Here is a 24,517-nt window from a genome sequence, read left to right on the forward strand (position 1 = left end):
GACATAGTGCTAAGTGCTAAAATATACCTAAATATATTAAGTATACCTGTATTTTGGCTTAATCAACACTGGATAGGTGTTAGGTGTACCAGTTCCAGAATTATAGATTCTCTATCTACCTCATTCCTGTCACAGCAAATAAGCTGGTTGTCACAAGGTTATAGAGTTTTAATATGAGCATACACATATGATGAAAAAAAGTGAAGGCAGAAGGCATCATACTTCATCCTCATACTGTGCATGGAACAATCTCTATTCTGTATTTTATGTCTTCCTGGACCTCAAAGAAGGAGCAAAAGCCTAAGGGGTGTCAGGAGGAAAGCAAAGCAGAGAAGCTGAGAGTAATTATGGGATTAGCCTTGCTACTGGGGAAACATGATGAGACTCTCTTCCTCCCAAATGGAATAGTTAGGAGAAAGGTATAGCAGGTTCTTGAATAAGGTCACTTCATTCAACGTTGTCTTGTTATAACATTTTTAAGAAAAAAAAAAAAAAAATGATTTCCAGCTGGGGCTGCTTCTGTGTGGAGTTAGCATGTTGTCCCTGTGTGGGTTTTCCTCTGGGTAATCCAATTTCGTCTCATAGCCAAAGATGTGCACGTTAGGTGCACTGGCGTGTGTAAATGGTCCCAGTTGGAGTGAGTGTGGATGTATGTGAGTGTGCCCTGTGATGGGATGGTATCCTGTCCAGGCCTGGTTCCTGCCTTGTACCCTGAGCTGCCAGGACAGGTTCAAGTAATTATCTTGTTTTTATTCGTCTTTTGTTAATGTATGTATAGCTCACATTTATTTCAGTGTTTAATATTGTAAGTGTTTTGGTCTTTAGAAGTTTGCTGATTCTTTTGTGATCACAAATAGGCTGTATAAACTCAACTTATTTATATCAATTAGCCTATGGTAAAATTGGTGGTGTTATTTTGCTTAAAGTCACCAATAATATTAGGTTGGTACAAAAGTACTTTGCCATTAAACCGCAATTACCTTTGCATCCACCTAAAACATTACCAGTAGGTTCTTGGAAATGGAGACTTTAAGCAAAATAAATGAGGATTTGCTGTAGTTAGGAAAGAGGCAGCTCAGAGGTTAGTATTAATAGCACAAGGTCTGTTAGGAGAATTCCTGTAACTCACAATTTCCTCATTTGTGTAGTGGCTATGAGGATTAAATGAGGTAGTCCACTTAATACATTTAGTATGATACCTGGAACATAGTAATTAATTATCAAAAAATGTAAGCCACAGCCATACTTCTCCATCCTCCCCTATCCTATCCCTTTTGCCTTTTCTCTATAGTTTCTGTAGTTTTTGCTAAAGCCTTGAGAATATTTTTCTCAAACCAGGCATTTAAAACAGTGTCTAAGTGTTTCCTGTTATTAGTATATCCTATTTGGTGTTTTTTTTTTTTTTTTTTTTTTGAGACCAAGTCTTGCTCTGTCGCCCAGGCTGGAGTGCAGTAGCATGATCTCTGCTCATTGCAACCTCTGCTTCCTGGGTTCCAGTGATTCTCCTGCCTCAGCCTCCCAAGTAGTGGGGATTACAGACATGCAGCACGACACCTGGCTATTTTTTGTATTTTTAGTATAGACGGGGTTTCACCATGTTGGCCAGGCTGGTCTTGAACTCCTGGGCTCAAGTGATCCACTTGCCTTGGCCTCCCAAAGTGCTGGGATTATAGGTGTGAGCCACCACGTCCAGCCTATATCCTATTTGTATTCTTAAGATTAATCTTAATTGTTAACAAAAATAGTTGAAGTTCAGTATCTACAATCTCCTCCTTATAAACAGGACATTTTATCCTCAACTCCAAAACACAAAGACTGCTCTCTGCCTCTACTAGTCAGGAACATGTTCTCTAAAACTGAATTAATCTATGCATTTTAACTATATTTTATTATTCTGCTTATTTTCATTCTTTGGCTATTTATTTAACAATGCTTTCTCATATTCCTTATTGTCCTCTTTTTTGAATTATTTTTGTTTCATTTTTTATTTTCATAGTTTTTTTGGGAACAGGTAGTTTTGCTTACATGAGTGAGTTCCTCAGTGGTGATTAGTGAGATTCTGGTGCACCCATCACCTGAGCAGTATACCCTGAATCCAATTTGTAGTCTTTTATCCCTTACTCCCTTCCCACCCTTTCCCCCTGAGTCCTTAAAGTCTATTGTGTCTTTCCTTATGCCTTTGCATCCTTATAGCTTAGCTCTAACTTATGAGTGAGAACGTATGATGTTTGGTTTTCTGTTCCTCAGTTACTTCACTTAGAATAATGGTCTCTAGTTCCATCCAGGTTGCTGGGAGTGCCATTATTTCATTCATTTTTATGGCTGAATAGTATTCTGTTATATATAGATACAGTATCTGTTTTATACACACACACACACACACACACACACACACACACACACACATATATATGCGTGTGTGTGTGTGTGTGTGTGTGTGAGCAACTGTGTAAAAGTGTTCCTATTTCTCCACAGCCTCGCCAGCATCTATTGTTTTGTGGCTTTTTAGTAACTGCCATTCTGACTGGCATGAGATAGTATCTCATTGTACTTTTGATTTGCATTTCTCTAATAATCAGTCATGTTAGGCTTTTTTGCATGTTTGTTGGCTGCATACATGTCTTCTTTTGAGAATTGTCTGTTCATATCCTTTGCCCACTTTTCAATGTGATTTTTTTTTAAAGTTCTGGGGTACACGTGTAGATCTTGCAGGATTATTACATAGGTATACATATACATGCCACGGTGGTTTGCTGCCTTCATCCCCCCATCATCTACATTAGATATTTCTCCTGATGTTATCCCTTCCCAATCTCCTTCGCCCCCACTCCCCAACAGACCCCAGTGTGTTATGTTCCCTCCCTGTGTCCATGTATTCTCATTGTTCAACATTCACTTATGAGTGAGAAAGTGTGGTATTTGATTTTCTGTTCTTGTGTCAGTTTGCTGAGAATGATGGTTTCTTCCTTCATCCATGTTCCTACAAAGGACACGAACTCATCCTTTTTTATGGTTGCATAGTATTCCATGGTGTATATGTGCCACATTTGCTTTATCCAGTCTATCGTTGATGGGCATTTGGATTGGTTCCAAGTCTTTGCTATTGTAAACAGTGCCACAATGAACATACATGTGCATGTGTCTTTATAACAGAATGATTTATAATCCTTTGGGTATATACCCAGTAATGGGATTGCTGGGTCAAATGGTATTTCTATTTCTAGATCCCTGAAGAATCACAGTCCTCCACAGTGGTTGAACTAATTTACACTCCCACCAACAGTGTAAAAGCATTCTTGCTTCTCGACATACTTTCCAGCATCTGTTATCTCCATATTTTTTAATGATCACCATTCTAACTGGCATGAGGTGGTATCTCAATGTGGTTTTGATTTTCATTTCTCTAAGGACGAGTGATGATGAGCATTTTTCATGTGTTTATTGGCCACATAAATGTCTTCTTTTGAAAAGTGTCTGTTCAAATCTTTCGCCTACTTTTTGATTGGGTTTATTGTTTTTCTTCTATATTTGTTTTAGATCTTTGTAAATTCAGGATATCAGCCCTTTGTCAGATGGGTAGCTTCCAAAAATCTTTTCCCATTCTGTTAGTTGCCAGTTCATGCTAATGATAGTTTCTTTTGCTGTGCAGAAGCTCTTAAGTTTAATTAGATCCCTTTGTCTATTTTGGCTTTTGTTGCCATTGCTTTTGATGTTTTAGTCATGAAGTCCTTGCCTATGCCTATGTCCTGAATGGTATTACCCAGCTTTTCTTCTAGGGATGTTATGGTATTAGGTCTTATGTTTAAATCTTTAATCCATCTGGAGTTAATTTTTGTGTCAGGTGTAAGGAAGGGGTCCAGTTTCAGCTTTCTGCACATGGCTAGCCAGTTTTCCCAACACCATTTAATAAACAAGGAATCTTTTCCCCACTGCTTTTGTCAGGTTTGTTCAAAGATCAGATGGTTGTAGATGTGTGGTGTTGCCTTTGAGGCCTCTGTTCTGTTTCATTAGTCTATATCTCTCTTTTGGTACCAGTACCATGCTGCTTTGATTACTGTAGCCTTGTAGCATAGTTTGAAGTCAGGTAGCATGATGCCTCCACCTTTGTTCTTTTTGCTTAGGATTGTCTTGGCTCTACAGGCTCTTTCTTGGTACCATATGAAGTTTAAGGTGGTTTTGTACAGTTCTGTGAAGACGGTCAGTGGTAGCTTAATGGGGATAGCATTGAATTTGTAAATTACTTTGGGCAGTATGGCCATCTTCACAATATTAATTCTTCCTAACTATGAGCATGGAATGTTTTTCCATCTGTTTGTGTCCTCTCTTATTTCCTTAAGGAGTGGTTTGTAGTTCTCCTTGAAGAGGTCCTTCACATCCTTTGTTAAGTTGTATTCCCAGGTATTTTATTCTCTTTGTAATAATTGTGAATGGGAGTTCACTCATGATTTGGCTCTCTGTTTGTCTATTATTGGTAGATAGGAATGCTTGTGATTTTTGCACATTAATTTTGTATCCTGAGACTTTGCTGAAGTTACTTATCATCTTAAGGAGATTTTGGGCTGAGAAAACGGGGTCTTCTAAATATACAATCATGTCGTCTGCAAATAGAGACAATTTGCCTTCCTCTTTTCCTAACTGAATACTCTTTATTTCTTTTGCGCTTGCCTCATTGCTCTGGTTAGAAATTACAATACTTTGATGAATAGGAATGGTGAGAGAGGGCACCCTTGTCTAGTGCCAGTTTTCAAAGGGAATGTTTCCAGTTTTTGCCCATTCAGTATGATATTGGATGTGGGTTTGTCATAAATAGCTTTTATTATTTTGAGATACGTTCCATTGATACCTAGTTTATTGAGAGTTTTTAGCATAAAGGGCTGCTGAATTATGTCGAAGGCCTTCTCTGCATCTATTGAGGTAATCATCACGTGGTTTTTGCCTTTGGTTCTGTTTATGTGATGGATTATGTTTATAGATTTGCGTATGTTGAAGCAGCCCTGCATCCCGGGATGGAGTCTACTTGATCCTGATGGATAAGCTTTTTGATGTTCTGTTGCATTTGGTTTGCCAGTATTTTGTTGAACAAGTTTGCATTGATGTTCATCATCGATATTGGTCTGAAATTTTCTTTTTTAGTTGTGTCTCTGCCCAGTTTTGGTATCAGGGTGATGTTGGTCTCCTAAAATGATTTGGGAAGGATTCCCTCTTTTCGTATTGTTTGGAATAGTTTCAAAAGGAATGGTATCAGCTCTCCTTTGTATGTCTGGTAGAATTTGGTAGTGAACCTGTCTGGTCCTGGACTTATTTTGGTAGGCAGGCTATTAATTGATGCCTCAACTTCAAACCTTGTTATTGGTCTACTCCAGGATTCAACTTCTTCTTGGTTTAATCTTGGAAGGGTGCAAGTGTCCCGGAATTTATCCATTTCTTCTAGATTTACTGGTTTATGTGCAAAGAGTTGTTTGTAGTAATCTCTGATGGTAGTTTGTATTTCTGTGGAATCAGTGGCGATATCCCCTTTATCGTTTGTTATTGCATCTATCTGAATCTTCTCTCTTTTCTTTTTTATAGTCTGGCTACTAGTCTATTTTGTTGATCTTTTCAAAAAACCAGCTCCTGGATTTACTGATTTTTTTTGAAGGGTTTTTTGTGTCTCTATGTCCTTCAGTTCTGCTCTGATGTTAGTTATTTCTTGTCTTCTGCTAGCTTTTGAAATTGTTTGATCTTGCTCCTCTAGCTCTTTTAATTTTGATGATAGGGTGTTGATTTTAGATCTTTCCCCACTTCTCATATGGGCATTTATTGCTATAAATTTTCCTCTAGACACTGCTTTAAATGTTTCCCAGAGATTCTGATACATTGTGTCCTTGTTCTCGTTGGTTTTGAAGAACATCTTTATTTCTGCCTTCGTTTCATTATTTATCCATTAGTCTTTCAGGAGCAGGTTGTTCAGCTTCTATGCAGTTGTGGGGTTTTGAGTGAGTTTCTTAATCCTGAGTTCCAACTGGATTGCACTGTGGTCTGAAGACTGGTTGTTATGATTTCTGTTCTTTTGCATTTGATGAGGAGTGATTTACTTCCAATTAGAGTAAGTGCAATGTGGTGCTGAGAATTATATTCTGTGGATTTGGGGTGGAGAGTTCTACAGATGTCTATTAGGTCTGCTTGGTCCAGATCTGGGTTCAAGTCCTGGATATCCTTGTTAATTTTCTGTCTCGTTGATCTGTCTATTATTGACAGTAGAGTGTTCAAGTCTCCCACTATTATTTTGTGCGATTCTAAGTCTCTTTGTAGGTTATTAAGAACTTGCTTTATGTATTTGGGTGTTCCTATATTGGGTGCATATATATTTAGGATAGTTAGTTCTTCTTGTTGCATTGACCCTTTTACCATTATGTAATGCCCATCTTTATGTCTTTTGATGTTTGCTGGTTTAAAGTCTGTTTTATCAGAGACTAGGATTGCAACCTCTGCTGTTTTTTTTTTTTTTTTTTTTTTTTTTCTCTCTGCATTTCTTGGTAAATCTTCCTCCATCCCTTTATGTTGAATCTATGTGTGTCTTTCCATGTGAGATGGGTCTCCTGAATACAGTATACTGATGGGTCTTGCCTTTTTATCCTAGCCAGTCTGTGTCTTTTGATTGGGGCAGTTAGTCTGTTTACATTTAAGGTTAATATTGTTATGTGTGAATTTGATCCTGCCATTTGATACTAGCTGGTTGTTTTGCCTGTTAGTTGATGCAGTTTCTTCATAGTGTTGATGGTCTTTACCATTTGTTACGTTTTTGCAGTGGCAGTTTGTTCCTTTCCATGTTTAGTGCTTCCTTCAGGAGCTCTTGTAAGGCAGGTTTGGTGGTGATGAAATCTCTCAGCAATTGCTTGTACGTAAAGAATTTTATTACTTCTCCTTCACTTATGAAGCTTAGTTTGGCTGGATATGAAATTTTAGGTTGAAAGTTCTTTTCTTTAAGAATGCTGAATATTGCCCTCACTCTCTTCTGGCTTGTAGGGTTTCTGCCAAGAGATCTGCTGTGAGTTCGATGGGATTCCCTTTGTGGGTAACCCGACCTTTCTCTCTTGCTACCCTTATCATGTTTTCCTTAATTTCAACCCTGGTGAATCTGACGATTATGTGCCTTGGGGTTGCTCTTCTTCAGAAGTATCTTTGTATTTCCTGGATTTGAATGTTGGCCTGCCTTGGTAGGTTGAGGAAGTTCTCCTGGATAATATCCTGACTAGAGTTTTCCAGTTTGGATTCATTCTTCCTATCACATTCAGGTATACTGGACCAAACGTAGATTAGGTCTTTTCACATAATCCCGTATTTCTTAGAAGCTTTGTTCATTTCGTTTCACTCTTTTTTCTCTAATCTTGCCTTCTCATTTTATTTCATTGAGTTGATCTTCAACTTCTCATATCCTTTCTTCTGCTTGATCGATTCAGCTATTGAAACTTGCGTATGCTTCGTGCAGTTCTTGGGCTGTGTTTTTCAGCTCCATCAAGTCGTTTATTTTCTTCTCTAAGCTGGTTATTCTAGTTAGCATTTCATCTAACCAAGGTTCTTAGTTTCTTTGCATGTTAGAACATGTTCCTTTATCTCAGAGAAGTTTGTTATTATACACCTTCTGAAGCCTGCTTCTGTCAATTCATTAAGCTCATTCTCTATCCAGTTTTGTTCCCTTGCTGGTGAGAAGTTGTGATCCCTTGGTGATATTAACAAATACCTTTTGACACTGTATAATAAAATGTGTCAACATTTAGAAGAGTTACATAATTCAGTAAACCAATATTTTCCAAATGTCTAAAACATGGTATTACAAAAGTCATGCATGAGTAAATGAACCACTCAAAATGTGATGACAGACCCATGGATTTTAATGTAACAGGGTATTTAAAGTTAGTTATCAGGTGCCAAGATTCTACATTGCAACTAGCCTTTAAGATCTAGTACTTGTCAAGTTTTGCTGTAGTTATCAAAGATAAACGTCCACAGTTATTCTGAAAAACTATTATACTACTATTCCCTTTTCTGACTACATGTCTAGCTGGATTGTCTTCACATAATTCAACCAAAACAACAAGTGGCAATAGACTGCATGCAGAAGCAGACATGAGAATACATCTGTCTTCTATTAAGTCAAATTTTTTTTTTTTTTTTTTTCCCATTTATTTATTTTATTGCATTTTACATTTTGGGGTACATGTTATTAAGTCAAATTTTAAAGAGATACACAAAAATGTAAAACAATGACATTCTTCTCAAGGAGTTATACTACATGCAATAGTTTATCTTTATATGAATGAATAAATATCTCAATTTTTTCTTAGTTTTAATTTCTAATATGGTAAATATTTATAATCCATGTACACAAAAGTTCTTTCGGGCTCTCAAATAATTTTAAGATTGTAAAGGGATCTTAAGACCAAAAAGTGTAATAAGAACTGACATATTAGGAGACAGAAAGCATAGAAGATTTGGCACTAGACATCTATTAGGTACTATATTAGAGTTTATAAGTACTTAATAAATTGGCAATATCGATGATAATAGTAAATAAGATTATTTAGGGTAAAAATTCAACGTAGGATCTAAATAGTGATAAATTCTATCTACCTGAGACCCAAAGATATAAAAGCTCAAAGAAGTGTAAAAAAATGTTGCCATGCTGTAGATTTTAGAAAGGCAGGGGAGAAACATTATTTAGTACAGGTTGAGCATCCCTAATCCAAAATCTGATTTTTGAGTGCTAAAATAACACAAGTGGAATTTCACACCTGACGCCTTTGCTTACTGATGGTTCAATGTACATAAACTCTGTTAAACAGAGTAAACAGACAACCTACAAAATGGGAGAAAATATTTTCAAACTACGCATCCAACAAAGGATGTGTAAGAAACTTAAGAAGTTTATTAATATCCAGAATGTGTAAGAAACTTAAGAAGCAAAAAACAACCCCGTTAAAAAATGAGCAAAGGACATGAACAAACACTTTTCAAAAGAAGACATACACATGGCCAAGAAGCATATGAAAAAATGTTCAAGGCTGGGCGCGGTGGCTCAAGCCTGTAATCCCAGCACTTTGGGAGGCCGAGGCGGGTGGATCACAAGGTCAAGAGATCGAGACCATCCTGGTCCACATGGTGAAACCCTGTCTCTACTAAAAATACAAAAAATTAGCTGGGCATGGTGGTGCGTGCCTGTAATCCCAGCTACTCAGGAGGCTGAGGCAGGAGAATTGCCTGAACCCAGGAGGCGGAGGTTGCGGTGAGCCGAGATCGTGCCATTGCACTCCAGCCTGGGTAAAATGAGTGAAACTCCGTCTCAAAAAAAAAAAAAAATGTTCAGTATGACTAATCATTAGATAAATGCAAATCAAAACCACAAGATACCATTTCACACCTGTCAGAATGGCTATTATTAGAAAGTCAAAAAATCATAGATGCTGGTGAGGTAACAGAGAAAAGGGAATGCTTATACACTGTTGGTGGGAATGTAAACAAGTTCAGCCATTATGGAAAGCAGCTTGGTGACTTCTCAAAGAACTCAAAGCTGAATTACCATGCGACCCAGCAATCCCATTACTGAGTATATATGCAAAGGAATATAAATTGTTCTACTATAAAGACATATATACACATTATGTTCATTGCAGCACTATTCACAATAGCAAAGACATGGAATCAACCTAAATGCCCATCAGTGGTAGACTGATGTAGCAAATGTAGTACATATACACCATGGAATACTACGCAGCCATAAAAAATGAGATCATGTTCTTTTCAACAATGTAGATGGAGCTGGAGGCCATTGTCCTAGATAAACTAACACAGAACAGAAAATAAGATACCACATATTCTCACTTACAAGTAGGCACTAAGCTTTGAGTACATATGGACACAAAGAAGGGAATAACAGACACAGGAGTCTATTTATGGGTAAAGGGAGAGAAGACGTTGAGGAGCAAAAAAAACTACCTATTGGGTGCCAAGCTCTTTATCTGGGTGATTAAATAATCTGTACAACAAAATGCCATGACACACAATTTACCTATTTAACAAACATGCACATCTACACCTGAACCTAAAAGCTAAAAAAGGTTAAAAATTTACCTTCAGCCTATGTGTATAATATGTATATGAATAATAAATTTCATGTTTAGACTTGGGTCCTATATCTAAGATATCTTACTATGTTCATACAAATATTCGAAATTCTGAAAATACCCCAAATCTGAAAAACTTCTGGTCTCAAGCATTTTAGGTAAGGAATAGTCAACCTGAATTTACTTCAAAAAGCCACACATAGATATTTCATAGTACCAATTTATAGATCAATCAGCTTTTATTTACCGCTCTATTAGGTGATAAATAACTTCATTTAAAATAAGAAGAGCTACTGGAAGACCCCAGAGGTGAGGTCTTATTGAACACGGCAGCAGCTTTTGAGGTTCCTGTGCTATCTTTGCAATCTGAGCCAGGCCTACACACATGCAACCATGTCTAAGGGACATGTAATTGGTATTTTGATTTTAGTACCACCTACTTCTGCTTCTGTGTGGGTATTTTCTAGCAAAAAAAAAAAGTAGAGATAATTGCTAACAATCAGGGAAATGGAACCCAAGCTATGTTGCCTTACTGATGCTGAACGATTGACTGATGGCACTGCAAAGTATCAAGTTGCAATGAATCCCACCAGCAGTTTTTGATGCTAAACGTCTGATTAGACAGAGATGCTCTGCTCTGCTTTCCTGTGGTTTGATGTTTCCCTTTATTTTTTTGCTACTTCCTAACTCAGGTTCTTATCTTTATGTATGCTTAACAAATATTTGAGTGTCTACCATGTACCAGGTACTGTCCCAGACTCTGATGATATAGCATAGGCCTTTTAGTGTAATGGAGGAGAATAAGAGGGTGCTAAGAAACCATAAACAGAGGAACTCTAATTAGTCACAGGTCCAAAAAGGCTTCTGTGAGGATGTGCTATTTAAGAGGAGATCTTGTTAGAAATCTTTTTATTACAAGTGGCCGAAAACAGAACTCAATGTGGCTCAACAATTAAAATGGAATGTGTTGGTATAAGAAATTGAAAAAATCCAGAAGGTTATCTAGTTTCAAGTAAGAATTAACTCAGTGGCCTAAAGGACATCTCTAAGAACCTGAATTTTCTTGTTCTGCTATCTGTGATGACAATTTTTTCCTAATGCCTAGCAGCTTCATTCTCTCTCCCTTATACCCTCAAATGGCTCTGGCAGCTGCAAGTCTCGCATACTTGTATTATCATACTATCCAAAGAAATAAAGAGGGTCTTTGCCAGTGGTTCTTGTTTAATCTCAGATATCCATTCTCTTTCACTTGCCCAAAGAGAGCCACTTGTTTACCTATTCTTAGGAAAAACCCTATACTCAGGGAGATAACTGACAGTGAATCATTTAATGTAATCAAAGCACATAGATCTGGTTATAAATGGGGTAAAGGTAAATTTTCTAATGGAAAATCAGGAAATTATTACTGTACTATAGTACATGCCATATTAGACACAAAGCAAGTGCTCAGTGACTTAAATTCCAATGTCTGATGGAAATCTATGCTTTTACAGTTTGGTTAATATTTAGTTAGAACTATACCAACCATAACTTACTTCCTCCATCCCCAAGAGCCAGGCTAACAGCTAGCATAATTCAGATCAAAGTACCTATAATTTCTTTTTCTTTCTTTTTTTCTTTTTTTTGGTAGAGATGGGGTATCACTTTATTACCCACCCTGGTCTTAAATTCTTACATTAAGTGGTCCTTCCTCCTCAGCCTCCCAAAGCGTTGGGATTATCATATGCCACCGTGCCTCACCCAAATAAATAACCTGTAATTTCTACCATGAAATTCTTGGTATTTTAATTCCAAAAGTGATAAAAAGTGTATTAATATCCATTTACTTATAGTTGTTAACTAAACCCATTATTCTTCCCAGGTTCTTAGCTAGACTACATATCCATACTTGCTGTGAGTTAGGTGTGGCAGGAAGATATGAATTAACAATGTGACTAAGTTTTAACCAAAGGAATGTAAGCAGAAGAGAGATATGCCACTTCCAGGGCTAGCCCATATAATAAATCCTTTATTTAGTGATCCTCCACACTCTTTCCCCTTCCAGATTGAGGCAGATGAGTGGCAGTGGAAGCCACATACTGAAAGATATAGGGCTACAAGATGGCGAGAACCTGCATCTGTGGATTACCATTTACAAAAGAACTATGTGATAATTAGAACTTCACTTGAGTGAGAAATAAAAATTTATCACATAAAACAACTGAGATCTGGAGTTTATCAGTTATAGTGGCTAGTGTTACCAAGTACTATAAAAACTGTTAGCCGGGCGTGGTGGCTCACGCCTGTAATCCAAGCACTTTGGAGGCCAAGGCGGGTGGATCACCTGAAGTTGGGAGTTCAAGACTAGCCTGACCAACATGGTGAAACCCCGTCTATAAAAAAAAAAAAAAAAAAAAAAAAAAAAAAAAGGAAAGAGCCTTAATCTGGCCGGGAGCTGTGGCTCAAGCCTGTAATCCCAGCACTTTGGGAAGCTGAGGCGGGTGGATCACGAGGTCAAGAGATCGAGACCATCCTGGTCAACATGGTGAAACCCCGTCTCTACTAAAAATACAAAAAATTAGCTGGGCATGGTGGCGCGTGCCTATAATCCCAGCTACTCAGGAGACTGAGGCAGGAGAATTGCCTGAACCCAGGAGGCGGAGGTTGCGGTGAGCCGAGATTGCGTCATTGCACTCCAGCCTGGGTAACATGAGTGAAACTCTGTCTCAAAAAAAAAAAAACAAAAAACTTTTATATCAATAACTGGGTTTTTTTTTTTTTTTTTTTTTTTTGGCTGCTCAGTAAAAGCTTTTTGCAGAAGCATTTTGCAGTCATAACAAAAACCTAAAATATGAGGCACTGGTTTAGCAGACAGTCAGGAGATGGATACTCAGAGACTAGAAGATTGAGACATACATTAAGCAATGATAAAACATTTGGTAAAATGTCACGCATATTAACACAGAAGGCAGGCTATGTGTGCACATGTAGCTTAGATCTCCAGGGGAAATGGCTGGAATGAAAGTAATTGTGTACATTGACTTTTGTTACTTTAAACCATATGACAAATCATATTAATTTCTGAATATGGATCTAGCCTAGCATCTCTGAAATAAATCCTATGTGGTGTGGTATATAAATAATTCTTTTTATACATTGTTGGATTTAGTTTGCAAATATTTTCTTGAGGATTTTTACATCTATGTTCATGAATGATACTGACTAGTAGTTTTCTTGTAAGTTTTTTATAGGAGGGTAATGCTGGCCTCATATAATGAGTTTAAAAATATTCCCATCATGGATACCCATCTGAGAAAGGGCACTACAACAAATCTGGTAGGAGCTCACTAAGTGTCAATTCTAAGAAACTCTCATGTAGTCAAAGTTTCATAAATTCTTTAGACCTTTGTTCCTTTGACTGTTAAATAACATTTTCCCCAAAAGTGGAGAAATTAGTACAAATATAGGAGCTAGTCAATTTAAGAACTGATAAGAGTTGGTGAAGAATAAACTGAAAGTTTTTTAAATATAAAGGTTTTAGTGGTGCTGAATTTAATTATTTATAGTACTAAAATAGAAGCAACTAAATCCCCATTTTGTTTATAAAGAACCTATAAACAGGTATAATTCAGATACATCATAACATTAAACAAATCACTTCAATATATTAAAGAAAATATTAAAAAGTTCAGGAGATCCCCAAATATTATTAATAATAAACAGAAGCCAATGTTAGAACCACATTTTAATCTAAGCTTTATTTGGCAAAAAGGTCCAATATTAGTATTTTCTACCAAAATATTAAAAAAATAAAAATTTACATTATGGAGGCAAAGATAGTCTGACAAACTATTTTCCATATTTATGGGAACAAGTGAGAAAGAAAATACTGTTTTGGTTCCTCCATACTATAAAAAATAAATCTAAATCAATTTTTAATGGTTGATGGGATCACAGCTTTCATTATGCAGTCTGAGTGAATCTGTTTTCTGCTGAATTCAAGAAATACTTTCTTGCCAATTAAATACAGTCATATAAATTATGTTAATATAGTAGGTGGGAAATTATTTTCCTATTTTGAAAACTGTCTGCTGGCTGAGCGAGAGTCCCTAACATTGAAGGTATATAAGTGCTCTTTCAATTTTCATGTAGTCAGGGTTTCATGAATTCTTTAGGCCTTTTACATCCCTTGCCTTTGTTCCTATGACTGCTCAATGACATTTTCACCAAAATATGGAAATACATCTATTAATGTTGGAGGAAATACATTAATAGATCTTTTGATTATGTGGAGACGGGCATCTGGATTAGGCTGGAATGAGGGTTAAGGAACAACAAGGTTGAGACAAGAAGAGGGCAAATTATTCTGCTTTATAAAACAACAGATGAGAGAGTTATGGAAGGAGAAGGAGAACAGAAATGTGGACCTCCTCAAGCTAGAACAGGACTAGTAGAAGAATGCATTTGCCTGTGGGGGGCCAGCTAAAGAACTTTTAGGAAAAGTGATGTTTAATATTTAATTCTAAGATGTTTCTAGTTCTGTAGATTAATCGTTCATCTTGGTCGTTATCTCTAAGCCTTCAGTAAACGGTTGTTGCATATTCAATTTTAAGTTACTGATAATTAAAGAATACAGAAAATCCCCCTAATTATTTTTACTCTAAGCAAGGTGGGACTGAAATAGGAAACAAGTCTTGGGTGGCAAAGTGCCGTATTTTGGAATAAGAGATGACAGGAAACACTGCCAACTCCCATCAAACCCTACTCCCCAGAAATTTTCAGAAATGTTGTGGTGGATGCTGGACTTGTCACATTGTAAGCAAACGCTCAAGTCTATTTATTTATATATTAAAGGAAAAGATGGTACCAGATGCCTTGAGAACATGGATATACTAAAATATAAAGATATAAAAGGGGCTTTTTGTATTTATTAGAAGATGACATATTCAGTTGATTCTCATTATTTGTGGTCATTATGTTCTATAAAGTTCCTGGGAATATCGAATTAAGGAACACTGAACCATTGTTCCTTGGGGAAATATAGAATTAGGTTCCTGCAAGCCTCTGGCCACATTTTTGCCAAATAATCAATATATAACTTTGTTTCTGTTTTAAAATACCTCATTTAAATGTAAAAACTATGACCTGACACTAAACAGACTATGAAATAACATTTGTCTATAGCAATAGAACTGAAACAAGAAGTCAGACTGTTGCCTTGTTTGTCCTCAGCTGGGAATATGCACATAAGATGATTACAGTTTTTTGCTGTTCTGTGCATATCAATGAATGGTTACAAAAGCACTGTGAGTACTGATTTTGTAGTTACAAATAAATTTTAGTGAGTAGGCAAATTCACAAATGAGGAACCCACGAATAATGAGGATTGACTGAATCAATCAGTTATTCAGAGCTCTCCATAAACTCTCTTTACCTTCCAACTTTCACCTTTCATTCTTCCTATGCATCACTGCACTGCAATCAAAATAGTCTTGGCTCTTTTCTTAGAACAGCTGAAATTCCTATCTTGATTCATACTATGAAGCTCTTCTAAAATGCTCCTTCTAATCATTTCCCCCAAATTTAAAATTTTCTTCCAAAGTCCAACTAAAAATTCATTTCTGAGAAGACTACCTGCTTCAGCCATACCGTTTCCTGCAATCTAGTAGATTACAGATGGTTCCTAACTTATAATGGTTTGACTTACAATATTTTAACTTTTTACTGGTGCAAAAACAATACATGTTCTGCAGAAACTGTACTTCAAGTTCCCATGCAACCATTCCATTTTTCACTTTCTGTACAGTGTTCAATATATTACATGAAATATTCAACACTTTATTAAAAAATAGGCTGTGTTAAATTATTTTACTAATGGATGCATTCTGAGCACATATAAGGTAGACTAGGCTAAGCTATGTTGTTTGATGGGTAAGGTGTATTAAATACATTTTTGAATTATGACATTTTCAACTTATGATAAGTTTATCAGGATGTAACCGCATTGTAAGTTGAGGAACATCTATATTTTGGGGGCTATATGTATATCAGTTAGATTTATAGTAAATACACTTACTCATACTTAGTTTTTAAAGTCTTCTCTCGATCCCTTAAAATATTTTGTTTCCCTAGTTAGAGAATAAGGACTTCAACCATGTCTTTTAATTAGTCTTTATTTCTTCTTTTTCTATTATATATTTAGAATCAAAGAATAGATATCTAAATATTAACAGTAATTTTCAAATGCAGTTTAACCAAGTCTTAAGTATCAATAAGTATTGTATTGAGATTTCCTGAGGGCTTGTCTTACTAGATGGGAAAAAGCCATAATTGGTTATTAATGCCTGCAAACGGTACAGAAGGTGACATGACAGAAAACATGAGGAGATCTGCTATTCTTTGGCTCACAGTTACGCTTTTTAGAATAATTTCAAAGATATTTTAGATTATATTAACCATTTTGTGGTCACATCTTTTTAGTGGAAACTAAAAAATACATATTCCCTTCTTATATATAGGTCACACAATCTTTTTCGTTTTAGTTTAAATTTACCTCCCTTTTCAAAATGTCCTACCTTCTATGCTTGCTAGACTGTTCCCTTGCTAGGCTATTTTCCCTTTATTCAAAAACAGACACCTAAATTAATGTTATATTATAGCTTCCACAGTATTTTACGTATGTTATTTATGATTGGAACTTGCCTTCCCACTGTGATATCATCAAAAGTTTAGTACGTATTATTTCAAACAGTTGTTTTCGATTCTCAGATTGAATTATAAACATATTCCTATTTTGTGAATAAACATAATCTCACAGAAAATGATTCTTAAGCAATTGGTTTCAAGAAATGTACCTTTTTGTTTAACTTAGCTCTTTTCAAATGCAATAACTGCAAGTTACATTTTTAAAAAGTATAAAAATACAATACAGCTGTGAGAGATTAAAGTTCTCTATAGCTAATTAGCTACTTATCATCCCTATAAGGATCAGAATAAAATATGTCCACCCTATTGACATCAAGCTAGGCTACGTGACTTACTTCATCAAAATGAATGTGAGTGGAAGCAATTAAAACCATATATAGGCCGGGCGCGGTGGCTCAAGCCTGTAATCCCAGCACTTTGGGAGGCTGGGGCGGGTGGATCATGAGGTCAAGAGATCGAGACCATCCTGGTCAACATGGTGAAACCCCGTCTCTACTAAAAACTACAAAAAATTAGCTGGGCATGGTGGCGCATTCCTGTAATCCCAGCTACTCAGGAGGCTGAGGCAGGAGAATTGCCTGAACCAAGGAGGCGGAGGTTGTGGTGAGCCAGGATCGCGCCATTGCACTCCAGCCTGGGTAACAAGAGCGAAACTCCATCTCAAAAAAAAAAAAACAAAGAAACCATATATAAACAGATTTCCTTAAAGAGTCATTGAATGGTTCTGCCATGGCACTTTTACCTTGGTCTTAATAGTGACATGTCTGCTATAGTGGATGTTTCATCTTTCTAGATCTCACTCTATCACTCTAGATCTCTTAACTAGATCCTTAGTTAAGAAGACACTAAATCAGAGCAGCAGCCAACATGAAACATGAGAAATCAATAAATTCTCTGTTGTTTGTAAGCCACTGAGATATAGGGGTAGATTGTTATTATATTAACATGTAGTAACTAATGTAGTGACTAACACAAAAACTGTTATCAGGAATAGAGATACTTATGTAACATAGTCTAAAATATGTGGCAGTGACTTAGTAAAGAAACTGTTATTAGAGGTTGAAAATACAAATAATAAAAATATACACTGGTGATGCATTTAGTAAAACTGTCACTTGTGGTAAACTGGCAGGTGATATTGAGCAAAATGAGCGTAGAAAAAAGAATTCAGTAACAGGCCTTTGTTGCTACTGGTTGCATTTAACATGGTACAACAAGAAAAAGATAAGCTCATAAAGAAATCTGGTTTCAAACATCAACAAAGGAAGAAAGAGAATAATCTAGAAATTCTGGGACTCACACAGAATTAAAACATATAGTTGTTTCTCATGCTTAACCAGTGAAAGACAGAAGTTAAATAAGCTCTGAGAAACAAAGGCTAACCCAGAGTCAAAGACCAATCAATTATAGCTCCACCTTGGAGACACTTCAGGTTTAATAACAAGCCATTTCATTAAAGTGAATATTGCAATAAAGCAAGTCACACAAATCGTCTGGTTTCCCAGTGTATGCAAAAGTTATGTTTACACTATAGTCTATTAAGTGTGTAATAGCATTGCGTTTACAAAAATGTACATAATTAAAACCCACATTATTGCTAAAAAAAAAAATACTAATGATCATCTGAGCCTTCAAGTCATAATCCTTTTTGGAGGGGAAGGGGAAGGGTCTTGTCTTGATGTTGATAGCTACTGACTAATCACAGTGGTGGCTGCTGAAGGAAGGAGTGCCTGTGACAATTTAAGACAACAATAAAGTTTGCTGCATTGTTAGACTGTTCTTTTCACAAAAATTTATCTATAGCATGTGACGCTGTTTTATAGCATATTATCCACAGTAAAATTTCATTCAAAATTGAAGTCAATCCTCTTAAATCCTGCTGCTGCTTATAATTAGGTTTATGGAATATTCTAAATCCTTTGTCATTTTAACCATGTTCACAGCATCTTCACCAGGATTAGATTCCATCTCAAGACACCACTTTCATTGCTTATCATAAAAAGCAACTCCTCATTTGTACAAATTTTATCATGAGATTGTAGCAATTCAGTCATATCTTCAGGCTCCTCTTTTAATTCTAGGTCTCTTGTTATTTCCACCACATCTGCAGTTACTTCCTCCACTGAGTTTTTGAACCCTTAAAGTCATCCATAAGGGTTGCAATCAACTTTTCTCAAACTCCTCTCAATATTGATATTTGGACCCTCTCTCATGAATGGTCTTAATGGCATCTAGAATGGTGAATCCTTTCCAGAAAGTTTTCCATATGCTTCACCCAGATCCATCAGAGGCATCACTATCTATGGCAGCTATTGCCTTAGTAAATGTATTTTTTAATTTTATTTTATTTTATTATACTTTAAGTTCTAGGGTACATGTGCAGAACGTTCAGGTTTCTTACATAGGTATACATGTGCCATGGTGCTTTGCTGCACTCGTCAACATGTAATCTACATTAGGTATTTCTACTAATGTTATCCCTCCCCTAGCCCCCGACCCTGACAGGCCCCAGTGTGTGATGTTCTCCTCCCTGTGTCCATGTGTTCTCATTGTTCAACTCTCAAGAATGAGAACATGCAGTGTTCGGTTTTCTGTTCTTTTGTTAGTTTGCTGAGGATGATGTTTTCCAGCTTCATCCATGTCCCTGCAAAGGATAGGAACTCATCCTTTTTATGGCTGCACAGTACTCTATGGTGTATATGTGCTATATTTTCTTTATCCAGTCCATCATTGATGGGCATTTGGGTTGGTTCCAAGTCTTTGCTATTTTGAACAGTGCCATAATAAACATATGTGTGCATGTATCTTTATAGTAGAGTGATTTATAATCCTTTGGGTGCATATCCAATAATGGGATTACTGGGTCAAATGGCATTTCTGGTTCTAAATCCTTGAGGAATTGCCACATTGTCTTCCACAATGGTTGAACTAATTTACACTCCCACCAACAGTGTGAAAGTGTTCCTATTTCTCCACATCCTCTCCAGCATCTGTTGTTTCCTGACTTTTTAATGATTGCCATTCTACCTGGCATGAGATGGTATCTCATCGTGATTTTGATTTGCATTTCTCTAATGACCAGTGATGATGAGCTTTATTTCATGTTTATTGGCTGCATAAATGTCTTTTTTGGGGAAAGTGTTCATATTCTTTGCCCACTTTTTGATTTTTTTTTTTTTTTTTGGTAAATTTGTTTAAGTTCTTTGTAGATTCTGGATATTAGTCCTTTGTCAGATGGAACTGATTGCAAAATTTTTCTCCCATTCTATAGGTTGCTTGTTCACTCTGATGATAGTTTCTTTTGCTGTGCAGAAACTCTTTAGTTTAATTAGATCCCATTTGTCTATTTTAGCTTTTGTTGCCATTGCTTTTGGTGTTTTAGTCATGAATTCTTTGCCCATGCCTATGTCCTGAATGGTATTGCTTAGGTTTTCTTCTAGGGTTTTTATGGTTTTAGGTCTTATGCTTAAGTCTTTAATCCATCTTGGGTTACTTTTTGTATAAGGTGTAAGGAAGTGATCCAGTTTCAGCTTTCTGCATATAGCTAGCCAATTTTCCCAACATCATTTATTAAACAGGAAATCCTTTCCCCACTGCTTGTTTTTGTCAGGTCTGTTGAAGATCAGATGGTTATAGATGTGTGGTGTTATTTCTGAGGACTCTGCTGTGTTCCATTGGTCTATGTATCTGTTTTGGTAACAGTACCATGCTGTTTTTATTACTGTAGCCTTGTAGTATAGGGTGAAGTCAAGTATTTCTTAAAATATAAGACTTGAAAGTCAGAATTATTCCTTGGTCCACAGACTGCAGAATGTATGTTTTATTAGCAGGGAGGAAAACAACATTAATCTCTTTGTACATCTCCAGCAGAGCTCTTTGGCGAGTAGGTACACTGCCAGCAAACACTGATGTTTTTCAAAGACCTTTTTTTCTGAAAAGGAGATCTCAAGAGTGGGCTTAAAATATTCAGTAAACCATGCTGTAAGCAGATATGCTGTCATCCAGACTTTGTCCTTCCATTTACAGAACACAGGCAGAGTAGATTTCACATAATTCTTAAGGGCCCTAGGATTTATGAAACAGGTAAACTGAGCATTCTCTCTGTAAATTGAGCATTGGCTTCTACTTAAAGTCACCAGCTGTGTTAGCCCTTAAGAAGAGAGTAATCCCTATCCTTTGAAGTCAGGCATTGACTTCTCTCTGGCTATAAAGTCCTAGAGGGTATCTTCTTCCAACAGAAGGCTGTTATGTCTGCACTGAAAATGTGCTGTTTAGCTAGTTGCCTTCATCAATGATCCTGGCTAGACCTTCCGGATAACTTGCTGCAGCTTCTACACCAGTACTTACTGCTTCCCCTTGCACTTTTTTTGTTTGGCTTTGGCTTAAGGGAATATTGTGGCTCATTTGATCTTCTACATAAACCATTCGAACTGTCTCCATATCAGCAATTAGGTTGTTTTTATTTATTATTATTATTTGTGTGTTCACTGGGGTAGAACTTTTAATTTCTTTCAAGAACCTTTTCTTTGCTTTCACAACTTAGCTAACTGGTGCAAGAGGCCTAGTTTTTGGGCTATCTTGACTTTCCACATGCCTTCCTCACTAAGCTTAATAATAATTAAGCTTTGTTTTAAAGTGTGACATATGTGACTCTTCCTTTCGCATGAACACTTAGAGACCATTGTATGATTATTAATTAGTCTAATTTAAATATTATTGTGTCTCAGAGAAGGGGGAGGCCCAAGGAAAGGGAGAGATAGGGGAACAGCTGGTCAGTAGAGCAGTCTAAACACATACAACAGTTATGGATTAAGTTCACCATCTTATATGGGCACAGTTTGTGACGCTCCAAAAACAATTACAATAGTAATATCAAAGTTCACTGGCCATACATTACCATAACAGATATTATAAATGTTTAAAATATTGTAACAATTGCCAAAAAGTGACACAGAGGCACAAAAAGAGAACATTTTTGTTCTGGATAACTTGAACAAGTTACTGAAAAAATGATGCAGATGGACTTGCTCAATGCAGCATTGTCACAAACCTTCAACTTGTTAAAAACACAGTGTCTACAAAGTGAAATAAAGCAAAGTGCAAAAATATATGTTATAACTGTATATAACTGTGATGTCCTTTGTTATAACCTCTTCATATATTAAAACTGGTACTCAATAAGTTCTTTCTAGATTAAGTGTAGCCCTTACAAATCCTTGGACAAAAGTGGATCAGAGAAAAGAGACTATGTACATTTTCTCATGGAAGTCTTATAAGCTTAACATGCCAGCAATTAAGTCTAAAGAAAGATGGGCATGTCATCAAAATAACTGTCTTCAAAATAGCTACTGACACAAGTAAACATCCTGAATAAAATAAAAAGCTAAGGTTTACACAGTTCTACTGCCATGATAGCTTCTTACATGGACCAAGAGACTTGGACTATTTGAGATTTATAATGCCCTCTGGCCCCAATCCTCTATGGCAATAAGTACCCTGGAAAAGTTTCTCAGCCCTAAAAAGACATATATACTTCAATACCTTCTCCTGATATGGCCAAGGAAGATAATGGAAAAAAATGAGCCACCTTAAATTCAGAGTTAAAAACCACGGAGACAATGGACTAGAAATATAATGGTAGGGAACAGAATCCAAGCTAAATTAAAAAAAAAATTCCTACCACAATGTAGGATTCCTTCGCAACATATGCCAGTGGGATTTTAAAATTGCTACTAACTAGCGGCTCTTGTGTCTGTCCCATTTTCCCTTTCTAAATTGGAGTTATTGTGATTATCCTGTTCCTGCTCCAGCAGCGTGTATTGGATTTATGCGGCACAGAAAATTTGTCTTTTTAGTTCATAGTTCACTGGATCAAGAAGGGCCATATGGAGACTCGATACAACAGCTATCATTAATTAAATTCTGCACTTTGAGTCTGGGATGGAACTTATGACCATATACCTTGTGAAGGAAGTGGGTAAATATTTTACATGTGTAAGTGTGAGAAACAAATATTTTTGATCAGGAGGGTCAAAACATATTAGAGTGTATATGTGTTAAGCTGTATTACTGTTTCTAATTATTTGTTCTCATTCCCTGGTAAAAAAAATCACACTTTGCTGCCTTATTAACTCTCAAGCTTGGCCATCGGACTTGTTTTGGGTAATGGAATGTAAGTAAAAATGGTATGTGCCATTCCTAAACAGAAGGTTTAAGAGTCATCATTTGGTGCTCCCATGACTTCTTCCTCTTCCATGAGACTTACAATAATTAGACTGAAAACTATACACATACACACTCTGATGTGGCATACAACAAATATATGACTAAGTAGAATTTGTTAAAAAGCAGCTCTAATTTCCAACTGCTTTGGTTATTTAAAAAGTCATCATACTGCTAAATAATAAATGTCTGAACATAAAACTAAAAGAAGGAATGCTTCTTAACAGCATTTTCCAGATCTAACCATTCTCTTTTTAACAAATATGCAACAAAAAATAAAACATGGTTAACTAGAAACCATCTGTAATTTCATAAAATAAAACTAAAATAATCTTTTTAGCTATTTGCTTAATTTAATTTTCAGAACTAAGTATAAAAACATTGAGAGTAAGATCATTGGAAGACTGATAAATAAACCCAATCCTGAAATTTTGATGTTTGCAGGTCAAATCCTTTGAGATTAAGGTTCATAATGACCCCAAGGATTAAAAGACTGAGACAGATTTGCATTTATAATTGTAAATATAACAAGTGAATAAATTTAATTGTCATACTTGGGTTTATTTATTTATCATTTGTTCTTATTGCTGTTGTTCAGTAGGAAGAGCTAGGAGAAATCGTATACTCTGGAATTCTATTATTCTTACTCAGCAATGAATCTTTACTGTTTTACAGTATATATACAGTACACTATAAAACGTTTTTTACAATGTGACAGAAAAATTGTTTTATAAGAAAGAGATGAAAGACCTTCAACAATGTAGAATTTAGCTTTCTGGAAATATCTGGGTTTGTGATGTCTTTGAGAGGGAGGCAGGAGCTCCCAAGGATACAGTAGCAATTTTTCCAAATATACCAATAATGAATGAAAGCAATGAAAAAGCAGTTGTATGGGTATAAAACTTGGTAACTATTAACTTCTTTACCTGAATAGAAACAATAACTAAAAACAAAAACAAAGGTAGTGAATAGGAGATGCAGTAAGGAAAAGAGTTAGTGATACACAGAGAGACACTTTACTAGAGGATAAAAACGATCCTCAACATAGTGCCTCTGAAGCCTTAAAGCATCTCTTCCTTATATGTGCAATGGTAGGGGAGAGAAGGAAGAAGTGGGAGAATCCAATGTTTCTGCCATACTCACTAGCACTTAAATGCTCAAGATCTGGCCCTTCATGGTTTAATTCTCAAATACAGTATGGCTTCTCTTTGGTAAATTCAAATTGCTAGTAGTACTACTTTTGTACTTTGGGACCATTAAATAAAATAAGGGTTATCTGAATACAAGCACTGTGATATAGTGGCAGTCAATCTGATAACTGAGCCAGCTACTCAGTGACTAATGGGCAGGGAATGTACATACCATGGATACACTGGACAAGGGTATGCCCACATCCTGGGCAGGATCTAGGGGGACTGCACAAGGTTTCACCATGCTGCTTGGAACAGCATGCAGTTGAAAACTTACGCATCATTTATTTATGGCATTTCCTATTTAATAGTTTTGGACCA

The 24,517-nt window shown here is 36.3% G+C and overlaps 1 protein-coding gene across 2 annotated transcripts in view; it reads right to left on the bottom strand.

The window, feature by feature from the left end:
- The window catches only part of RNF180 (ring finger protein 180), a 233,168-nt gene that overhangs the window by 53,614 nt on the left and 155,037 nt on the right, over nt 1-24,517 (bottom strand). The gene's annotated exons all lie outside the window — the stretch shown is intronic.

This window comes from Sapajus apella, unplaced genomic scaffold (assembly GCF_009761245.1).
Source record: "Sapajus apella isolate SASKATOON/1434 unplaced genomic scaffold, GSC_monkey_1.0 scaffold1, whole genome shotgun sequence".
NCBI lineage: Eukaryota > Metazoa > Chordata > Mammalia > Primates > Cebidae > Sapajus > Sapajus apella.